Source organism: Dipodomys ordii, unplaced genomic scaffold (assembly GCF_000151885.1).
Source record: "Dipodomys ordii isolate 6190 unplaced genomic scaffold, Dord_2.0 Scaffold188, whole genome shotgun sequence".
NCBI lineage: Eukaryota > Metazoa > Chordata > Mammalia > Rodentia > Heteromyidae > Dipodomys > Dipodomys ordii.
This window is the reverse complement of record NW_012267404.1, coordinates 305,574-317,385: the sequence shown is the minus strand read 5'-3', so window position 1 is coordinate 317,385 and position 11,812 is coordinate 305,574.

The following is an 11,812-nucleotide window of genomic DNA, read 5'->3' as shown; positions in this document are numbered from 1 at the left end:
AGCTTTGTGGACTCTGATTTTCTGTAATCAGAGACTCTCAAAGGTGAAAGTATTATAAATAATTTAAACCAATTGCATGACTATTGTTAGAAACTCTTCCGGTACATCCTTGACAGATGGATACTGCCAGTGACTGAGAATTCTGTTTTCTTCCAAGTCAATCTACTCCTTTGTGAGTTTGCTACTCTGTTATTCTACTCACTTCTCTCAGGAGTTGAATAGAAGTCTACTTATTCCACAGGACAATCATTTATACAGCTGGGCAGTAGTCATCTCTCCCTAAACCCTCCCTTCCATTCCTCCACAAGAATGTTGGTGTCCAGGCCTCAACATCTGTCCTTGGAGACATTCGTTGCATCATCATGATCTCCTTTAAGGCACCTAGAGTATCACTGGACAGAAGGAACTTGACCTAGTGTGTCCAGAACTAAATTCTGTGAATTTGGCATCTAGTAAAACAATGGCTTACAGATTCAGATTAAAAAGCAAGGCAAAACTTGGAGAGATATCGAAGATTTAATGTATATCCTACTATCAGTTGTAAGAGATGTATGATCCTAAAGTCATCCTAAATACATGAAAAATAGATTATTTCACCAAGACTGGGTAAAAATGGCATTTATCTTAAGAGCCAAGGAAATGCAAAATCCAGTCAAATTTTGCTCGGAGGCATAGACATCTGTGAGAAAAATAAAATCTAGGAATGGTATAAAACTTGAGTCCAGGAAAATGAATGGCTTATACTCTTGTCTCTGCTTCTTCTACCCCATAAACACTCTGAACTTATGTAGTCACAACAATAAAAAACTAATTGGGTTCAAAGTATTCTGTCAAGCTTTCCAAGGGAGAAAATGCGGATAGCTCCCCACTAAAAACTCTAATCATTTTGTAACTTCATTCTGAGAAGGCAATTTTCACATTTTATGAGAAGGCAGTTTCTCAAACTGTGCAGAATAATAAAACAATTAACTCAAAGCCTTTCCAACATTAGAAGTTTAGGATTATGCACATATGTTTTAAAAAAAAATCAAGCCCAGGAATTAATGTTTTCATAGCAAGAGACAGACATATATTTATGTATTTTGAAATAATTAGAGTGTTCTGATGGGCATTCTTATTACCCCAACTTAAAATACATATGAGAATTTGACAGACTTAAAAGATTCTAAGTGAAAAATCTTACTAAGTATATATACATGCATATATATACATGTATATGTGAATATAAATACATGTTATATATACACATATATGCTCTCTTATATATATGTTATTTTATAATAATTACTTAAGTGTTTGGGAAATTTTGACTTTACCTAAGATAGACACAAGAAATTTGCAAAAATATAAGATATATGTAAGACTAAATATAAGACTTGCAAAAATTCTAAGACTTGTAAAAATATAAGACTATATGTGAGACTATATTAAATTTTTACATGTAATGATTTGTACAAATGTTTCAGTTTATTAATAGGAACAAGTATTATTTCAAAATAAGTTGTTAAGTTTACTAGAATGAATGATAAACTTTGTAACATTAACTTAAAAGTTTAAGAACTAAGTTTCTAAAATATATACCTTAAAGTATTATATACTAAAAATTTTAAATTAAAAGAATCCCATGAATGCTCTTTTCAAGAGTCATTTTAAGGGCACCAAAAATAAATTTTTGATGCCATCCTCATGGAGATAAATCCAGAAAAGAAAAAGATAATAAACAACAGAAATACACAAATTCCAATACTTAAGAATACTAAGAAATTCCTATCATACTACTACATTCCCACTTTACAAATAAGGGAAACATTGCCAAAGCTTTACAGGATTCAACCACACAAGCCCAAAGCTTGTGCTCAGGGTGGTAACTGTGTTTCTAAGGAAGATGTATCCTCAAAGGGAATAATGTCCAGCAAAGAATTTGGACTTGATACTGGAAGGCTTATAACAAACATAAAGAAGGACATGTAGCTATGTCAGGTAAGTTCAGGTTTCTAGATTGAGACTTATCTTAGAAGAGAGGGGTTGTAATATGTGCCCTTGTCAGGAACTTCTAAGAAACCTGTGGGAACTCATTAACAATGAGCAAACATCCCTTTTTAAAATAGAGATGAAGGTAGCCACTTGCTATAGAATTGATATTGATCTCTCTGCAAAATTTGGGACTAGCGTGCCAGGTTCAGAGTACAAGTTTTAGGGTCGGACAGACTTTAAAGGAACAAATTTGAGCTCTTCTGCTTGTTAGCTGGGATCTGTGACCTTGAGCACCTCACTTCACCTTTCTGAGCCTCTGGTTCTTCATTTGCAAACATGACAATGATTGCTTTATAGAGCTGTGGTGATGGTGCAGTGAACATGTGTTTAATGAGCACTTAGCACAATACAGATAGAAAGTATTTGATAAACTACAATAATTATAGTTACAATTTCTCAAATATATTATTAATCAGATGATTGAGGAGCACTTAAAAAGGAAATGATAATAGTAAATCCCTTATTCTACAAATATAAGTATATTGAATACGCGCTAGGGATCTTTCCCAGGAAGAAAAGAAGATGCAAAAGAGAATTGTGATTTATATTCTTTCCGTAAAAAGGAAAGGTTTAGCTTATTCATTAACTATTCCAAATTTCCATTACTGGTTACACTATACACAGTTCTTTCTGCTTGATCTGACAGGGCGGTTGTAATTCTGCATTTTTGTGTGTGGCATTGCAATCTATCTGTTGCCATGGAGAGATAAAGTGAAAAAGAAGGCAAACCCTGGCTTCAATACAAACAGTGTCAAAGAATAAATATAGAAAAAAGTATGTAATGAAAACAAATGGAAAAAGCAAAATGGCTTTCTGCTTCACTGTATATGTGACAGCATGAAATCTTCTGGCATAAAGTAAAACAAGAAACACAATCAATGCCCCATATTTTAATTGTTGTTTTGAATTTGTATTCTAAATGCATAAAACTACCCATGAAGATATCACAAGCAGAATGCAGAATATATTAATTGTAAGTCACTCTGTACTTTATTTTCCCAGATGGTTAACATGAATTTTTTAAGGCTTCTAAAAAATTTTTACGTCTGGGATTCCAACACCTGGATCATTTTAGTTGCAAAACTAAAGTAAAAATATATGGTTTCTTTTAATTTAGACTTACAAAAAACAAATTTAGGAAATTTCAGTCATAGCATTTATTCATATAAGTTTTCTAAACACACCTTCCTGTGGAAAGGCATTGTTCAAGGGATTGCATTAGGTACATGAGAGAATTACTGTCAGTTAACCACATCATCTATAATTTGAACATTATTTTACTTGGTGTGGCTTCTTAGTAAACGCAGTTAAGGATGTTTAACTCAGATCTTCTGGCTCTAAGCTTGGGGTTCTTACCACTTCATGATATGACCTCCTATCAGCCAAAATAATTTAAAGGACACACTCTGAGAAGCAGAAGACCTGAGTTCCATTCCTAATGATATATTCTATAGGATAATGGAGAAACTAAGTTTCCAGGATCATTTTCATTTGTGAAAGAGTTAAAAGAGGGTTAGAATACCTAGAGTCACCTCCATTTCATCTACAGTCCATGGTCTGTTGTTAGAGGTGAATTTAGAAGAAGGTTTGCACTCTAGAAACACTCACCCGAGTGGCCCATGCCACGAGATGGGTGCAGAAGGTAGGAGAGGGCAGAAAGAATGGTTGGGGTCCCACTATTCTCCTTTGAGAACATGTTTCCAATAGCCTAAAGACCTCCCATTTGGCTCCTAAAGTTTCTGCCAATTCCTTAGAGATCCAGCCTTTAACATATAGACTTGTGAAGATATTATCCATATTCAAACCATAGCTGTTTCCTTCTGTAGGGACCAGCGCTGTCCAGCACAACTTCCTGCTATGTTTGAAATGTTCCTTGTCTTTGCTGTCAGAAGTAGTAGCCACTAATCACATGTAGTTGTTGAGCACTTGAGATGTGGTGGTAGACTGAAGAACTGAAATTTAAATTTTATTGGATTGTAATTAACCTAATTTCAATAGTGCAAGTGGCTATCGTTAGCACAACTCTAGGTCACAGATGGCATGGACCTCAACCTGTGGATCAATAACTGTTTTTCAGAACCAGAGTAATCAAGGGAGGGCAATTAACACACTGTGAATGAGCAGAGTCAATGTTATTAGACTTTCCATAAACATTTGAAATGGATTCTTTACCCTTTTTGCTGTAACTGTTATTAAAGTAAGATGAAAATTCTTATTATTAAGTGGCTATCAGGTGTCAAATACCATAGATACTATATGTATTTATATGTGTGTCTGAGACAAAATATACTTGTACCTTCTTCCTCTCCAGTCCTTAACAAACTGTCAGGCTGAGAGGAGCAAAGGTGTAAGTGCTCTACTGAAGACACAAGAAGCAGAGAAAGGGACATACCACATTACGTATGGAAGAACTCAGGCTTAGAGGGATGAGGGATAAAGACAACAGGCAGGCAGAGGGCATTAACCAAGGAAGCAGGACTGTTAGGGAGAGAGAGATGAGAAAAAAGCAGCTGGGCTGGGAAGATGGCTCAGTGATAGATCGCTTGCCTTGCATGCATGAGGCCCTGGGTTCGATTCCCCAGCACCACATAAGCAAAAAGAAAAAAAAAAGCCGGAAGTGGCGCTCAAGTGGTAGAGCTCTAGACTTGAGCTGAAGAGTTCAGGCCCCACGACTGGACCCCCCCCCAAAAAAGAAAAGGAATAAAATCAGCTGCCAGTGGTGTAGGACATTAAAGAATTGATAGTATACTAGAGTTTTGAAGAAATTTTGCTGTGTGTGACATACTGCAATAATTATCAGGACAAGTGTTTTTAGCACTATGTCTCAGATACTGTCTCTTGTATCTATTAATATATTTAATCTTGATCCTCAGCTTTTTTTTCCTAGAGAAGCCACTGAACCCTTGGAGTTTCAAGGACCACTGGAAAAGGATTTTATTTATTTATTTATTGGAAAAGGATTTTAGAGCAGAAAGGAAGGTGGTGGGAAAAGGAGTGAGCATAGATACAGGTACTGCTTTTGAACTTGGCAGGCTCTAAAATCAAGATAAGTCTCCAAGAAACAAGGCAGAAAGCCTAAAATAATACTCATTCTTCTTCAGCTGTCCTACCTCTTAGAATTTCCCTTTCTATGAGATAGAAGACAAATATTATGTCCTTCATTTTACGGAAGAAGAGACTGAGGTATAGCAATAACCTAGTAACCTGATCAAAGACACACAACAAGGGAGGGAAGAAGACAGTATTTAAACTTAGGTGGTCTGGCTCTCCAGTATGTGGTTATGTCATACAGTATATATTACTGACATTTCTAAGTCCTATCTGCCATCTTAAAGATATCTGTCTATCTATCTATCTATCTATCTATCTATCTATCTATCTATCTATCTATCTATCTATCTATCTATCTATGTTGCTTTCGATGTACTTTGGGATTTCTGTTTCCTGTGATACCCTGGATGCGCAGGATGAGAAGGGGAAGACCTAGATTTATTTGAGATCTGTACATGATCTCCCAACCATTCAAAGGGGTGTCTATGATGATTCCTCTCTTACAGATTCTAAGAGGTTAAATGACTTAATTAAAATAACATCACAAGAGTTTGAATAATAGGTATTGAACTTTTCACATTCTTTCAAATATACCAGTGAGTCCTATGTCTACCATTACAGAGACATTTCTGAGTCTTAAGGGGAAAAATCACTAATTTTTCTTAACCTAGACATTGAACAAGTGAGATCTTTGAGGATGTTTGACAGGAAGGAAGCAAGACATATATTCTACCACTGCCTTTTGGAACTGGCAGACTGGTAGAGGGCTACTCCATATTAATTATGAGGGTTGAATCCCAAAGGGAGTAACAGTAAAATGAAGATGGTTTGCAGAAAATAAGATTCATGAGCAGAAGCCAAAGGAATTAGGTTTTTAAGCATGTTTCTCAATTCTGTCTACATAAAAATGCCCAAGGCATAGATGAAAAATTCTAATTAAGTGGTCTGGGACCTGCCCCTGAGCTCTGGCTTAGAGACAAGGAAGAAAAGGGACAGGCATACACTCGCTCAGCCTGATACATTTTCTTAGAAATCTAGCAAAGGCACTTTTGGGCACTATGGGCTGAAGGCTGGGTTCTGATTCCTAATAACTATGAATTTACCCACATCCACAAACATTTCATCTGAAGAATGCATGTATTTTGCTGTTTAACACATGCTGTGGGCATTTGGGTTTGAGGATTATTTAAAATACCTATTGCCAAGTTTACCTGGCCCACAGCCAATGCCCAATGATTTTGATAAATTCTATTCAAGGATAAACAGAGAAAATCATTTAAAATGAAAATACCTGTCAGTCATGGAGATATATACCAGGAAAAATAGCAAATTGCACTCTGGGGATTTTAAACAATTTGTGACTTTTCACAGTACTGGCTTAGTATTGCCCTATACTTTAAAGTTTCCTCATGATTAAACATAAACATAAAATTATTTTCTGAGAAAAATCAATTATAAGACATACTTTTCATTTGTAAACCAAGTTTAATCAGCAATACACCCTCCTTTATCAATGACTAATCACATTTTAAATTGCCTAACTGTGCCTTAAACAGGATTCTTTTCAAAGGCTAGAAAGCATTGGGCATTTCCTGAAAAGTCTGCTATCTGTTAAATGGCTGCCTTGGAAATTCTTTTAGAGGCTGAGTAAAAACCAGACCTGCATTAAAGTGCTTTAGAAGTATCAACAGAAGAGCTAATTAATTCTCTTCAAAGACATTAAAATAGTTTGGAGTTATGACTAAAGCATTGAAGGAAATGAGTAGCTGTCCTACTAGCAAATAACTATTCTCTTTTCTGGCAAAGGGTAAAGTTATAGAGTGCTAATCCTCCAAGGAAGGTAGCAGAAATACCAGAATCTGCATGTGGTCACATACATAACTGGGTTTCATCCACAGAAGCTAAACTGGGCACTTAACATGAAGCAATTGTTTCTTTTGCTCTTTCAGAATGTGGACCACCAATATCTAGGCATAACCTTTGGGACAGTTACCTGCTTTATCCTGAAATTTTATAGAAAACAGAAGGGATCTTTTCCAAAGAAGTTGAATTTAATAGGCTCTCTGGTGTTTCAGCAACCAGAGCCCCAATAAGCAATATCTACCTCTTCTCTCTATACCAAGAGGCCAAGGATGGTTCTGCTTCTTATTAAGTCTGCTCAGTTGCCTCAGTTTCCCTATTTCCTTCATTGTCCAATCATATCATTGCAAGTTGAGTTGAATAAGAGAGAATTCTTTTGCAGAGAGATAGAGAGGCCTGGAAAAAATTATGTAAAGTGAAGTAAATCAGACCCAGAGACAAAGGATACATATTTCTCTCATATGTGGGAGTTAGATCTGATTTATAAGTATATATGTAAACATATACAGGGTCATATGCATATACACACAAATGTATTAACTAAAGGATGGTATATGCAGGGGAGAATTACAGTGGTGTAACTCCTTTTAAACAACTAACCTACAGTCTGACAATATGAATACCAGGAAGCTGGAACATGAGGTGAAAGGGGGGAGATGAGGGCAAGGGGATTGGGGGCCAGAGAGGAAGGGTAAATGAGTGCAGTTGTAATGTTCAACGTATATATGTGAAAATGGATCTAGGAAAACAGGAGATGGATGGGTTTGGGAGAATGGTGAAAGGGGTGACACTGATCAAGATGCATTGCACTCATAAACTAATATGCTGATTTTGAAGCCTCTCTGTACAACTACTTAAAGACAATGTAAATAAATAAATAAGAGGACTGACTGGTAGTGGTTGAGATCTACATAGATTTTCCTGTGTGGATTTCTATCAGACATTCACCCAACTTCTGGACATAGATATCATGGTAATGGTGTGTTTCTTTTACTTTCCAGATTATATTATTGGCAATGTTAGTAATTATTTCTGTTTGCCCCAAGTGAAATCCTACTTTACCTACAACTCAGAAAATTACAAAGTGTTACATCTTGCCATCAGAGAGATCTGAATGGATCTGCTGCATCTCATTGATGTGTAATTGGGTGAACTTCCATATCTCTTCTATAAACTGTGTAAGGGTTAGCTGAGATGATGCATGTAAAGCTTCTAGCTTACAATAGACTGCCCTTGAATCTGAAATATAATTAAAAAATGTATTCTTCTTGTTCCTTGACCTCCCATAATCACTTGTTTGGCAAATGACTTAATAAATCACAAATAGTTGAGAATATAGACTAGGAAATCTTGTGTCTCTGGAAAGTTATTGAACTATATGAAAGCCATAATTAATCAGTTCCTCAGAAAAATACATTATGAAGCTACATGTGCATCTTATGCATGCTTTTTATAAGCACCAGTAAACACATACATTCATATTAATGGAAAATATGGAAAGTATGGAGAATATGAAATAAATGATCAGCGGTTCTCTATGAGTGTGATGAGAATTCCATCCTTTTACATAATAGGTTTTCTATTTTTTTTCTTCTATAGGTATGCATTACTTTTGAAATTAGAATTCATTTCAACAACCACTTTGGGGCACTTACATGGCATTGTTAATTTAACCCATCTTTGGAATTTAGAACAGTTGCATGCCCGGCTCTCAGTCATGGTGGCACCGTAACAGCAAGTGCCTAGGCTGTGATTTAACTTCCTGGGTCTAAAAGACTCTAAAGAGATAGGACCAAGGAAGAGCCAAGGAAATAAGGGGCCAAAGAAGATGTCTCTTTATTATGCAACGTGAGATTGTCCTGCTAGACTTAACACTTAACTGTTCAAGAAGCAAACAAAGTAATTGTTCCTGAAGAGCATTGGACAGGAAAGGGAAATTTTAACAGAGTGCATAGTCTTCCAGGCAGGAAATCTATGTAGAGGAAATGTTTAAGAAAGGCACAGAAGCAGCCAGACAGGAACTGCTACTCTTCCATTTGCTTCCCAAGCCTCTCCTTCCTCTGTCCCAACAGGACTTTTCTATTATTCAAATCAGCATGGCCACAACATTCCACACTTGCAGCCCTTTTCCTGCATGCACAAGCATGCACATGACACATATAAACACAGATTTATTTGCCTTTCCCTGTTGTTCAGCTCCTGTTTACAGGAAAAAGGGCAAGAGCCTGTTATGGATTAGGTAAGGAGTCTTCCTTACCTAATGTCTGATGGATGTCCGATAGAAATCCACACAGGAAACACACAAAACACCTTGCTCCATGGAAGAAGGGTAATCCCAAGTGTAGTTGATTAGAAGAGCACAGTAACTTAGTGTTCTGTTCTCGGGGTGAGTCAAGGCTAAAGTGTAGAACCCAGACCACAAACTTGAAAGACTGGAGAAATGTCCAGAGAGATATAAGGTGGGCATGTAGATCAGCAAAATACAGGCAATTTGAAATCAAGTGGATTGGTAGTCTTAACCTTGGGAAAGTCTCCTCATCCCTCTAACCCTTTATTTCTTATGTGAAAAGTGAATTTGATTACACTATGTTCCAGGATTTCATGGGGGAATTAATCTGTCCTGCAGGGTAGCAAGGACTCGTTTAATAAGCTTGATTGTGTGGTCTGGGCTCACCACCCATGGTGGACAGAGGCACTGGAGGGTGTAATTGAGAGTAGAGAGCAACATGTGCAGGTGCATCACAAGGTAGATAGCACACCAGGGTTGTGCCTGATCTGAATAAAAGCAATAGAAAGAAACTGTGAGAGTAGTGGGCACTATGTGTCACACCTGAAATCCCATCTACTCAAGAATTAGAGATTAGAAGGACCATGGTTGGAAGCTATCCTAGACAAAGTTAGTGAGGCCTCATTTCAACAAATAAATTGGACATGGTGGCACAATGTTGTGATCTCAGCTAAGCAGAAGGTGTAAATAGGAGGATTAGGGTCTCAAGTCAGCTCTGGGCAAAAAAATGTAAAATCTTACCTCAAAGCAAGACAAAACAAAAACTAGAGTAGGGCTCAAGTGGAATTAAAAAACATTGTGTGAGAAACACTGGATTAATAAATATTGGACTGTTCTGACAATTCAAAACAATATCAATGATAGAATATTCTTTGCAAGGGTGATCTGCTCTACCCCAGCCCTGTCTCATGCCCACGTGCCCTGCTGTTTGTAGATTTAGCAAAAGGAACCGCCAACTGTCAGATTCTCATCTTTATTCCAACTGACCCACTGCTGCTCTGGAACTAAGGAAAGTGCCCCTCCCCCAGCTCCTACAGGGCTGGCCCTGGGGAGCCCTCCTTTCACTCTTCAGGCTGGACCTCCAATGATCTTGAATGTAAAGGAAGAATAATTCATGATAAGACTAAAATTCCATTAATATCTTTAATAAGGATACCTTTTAATAGCAAGACATGGTGTCAGCTGGGTGTGTGTGAGAGGAGAGAAAGAGAGAGGCTGGAAACCTAATCATGCAACTTCCTTTTTGATCAGTCTTTCTGCTGAGCTCCTCCCCAGTTTCCTAGGAACAGTCTCCTCCTGGTTACCTGCTTGTATTACAACAGTGATGTAAAGGAGAGGGTTGGAAAGGCTGCAGGCAGTACAGAGGAACTGAACCTAGAGGGCTGAGGGACTGAGGCTCTGAAAATACTTGTGAGTGCTCAATGTTAGTACATAAGCCAAGGCTACAATAGAAGATTCCAGGCCAAAAGCAGGGACAGTTCGAAAGCTAACCATTAAGAAGTGGGAGCACAGATCAGTAAAGAACAAATACTTGAAATTAGACAAACATGAATTGTTTTTGTCAGACAAATAAATAAATGAAGATGACTGGTGTTTGGAGAAAATCACTGTATCATCTCTGTCCAGAGATTCTTACCCTCTCAATTGGGAAAACGTGGATACAGACAAGTATTTCCTAAAGCCCTATTAGACAAACAAAGCACTTGACTTCTATATGAGGAGAAACTCAGTCAGATGGGGGAATGTATAGGTGGAGGAAACAGGCTTTTCCCATGCATGGCCACTGCTGAGCTCTGGTCCCTGCAGGAAGGAGGGTGCGTTGAACTAGAGAACCTGGAAGTCTGGATTGTCTTGTGCTGTTGTAATATTTGAATATTGGTTCAATTAAAAACAACAACAGCACTGAGGGAACCAAAAAATACACCAGATGTGCCCCCTAGGGCCACTCTTTTTTGAAGTCTGCATCAAATAAAGTGTCCCCTTTGTTCCCAAAGGGAGGTAAGATAACAATTTCCTGTGTAGGCTGGGCTTTCCTAGAATGGGGCAGCCATCTCTCTCTCTCTCTCTGGTCATATCCTCCAGCTGTTTCTGAGAGGTAATAATCCTGTGTAGCCCTGGGCCATCTCTGCAGAGTATGCTAAGGTTACAGATGGTTGGGCCATTTTCTATATCACTCTGCTCCTTCCTGGGTTGAAAATCCTCCTTAGCCTGAAGGTCCTCATGGCTAAGGGCAGCTTCTATTTAGAAGGGATTTAGCACTGACCATCTGGTTGGCTAGAAGATGAGATCTGAAGCTGAATTTGCATCATATGTTATATCTAATTGAGAAACTCCTGTAAACTGTCATTATCATCCTATAAAGAGAAAGCTGCCTGAGGCCATCACAATGTGTCCATCTCCCCAGTGGCAATGTCCATGGCATAGGGGAGGACATGGCTACTCACACAAAAGCATCAGTTGTCAGGAAGGTTTGATTGGGATATGTTTTTTTTTTGGTAGTAGTTGCAGTCTCACAATTCTCTGGAGCTGTATGAATTCATCCTTCATAGTGAAATGCTGGTCAGGGTTCACAGTGATTAA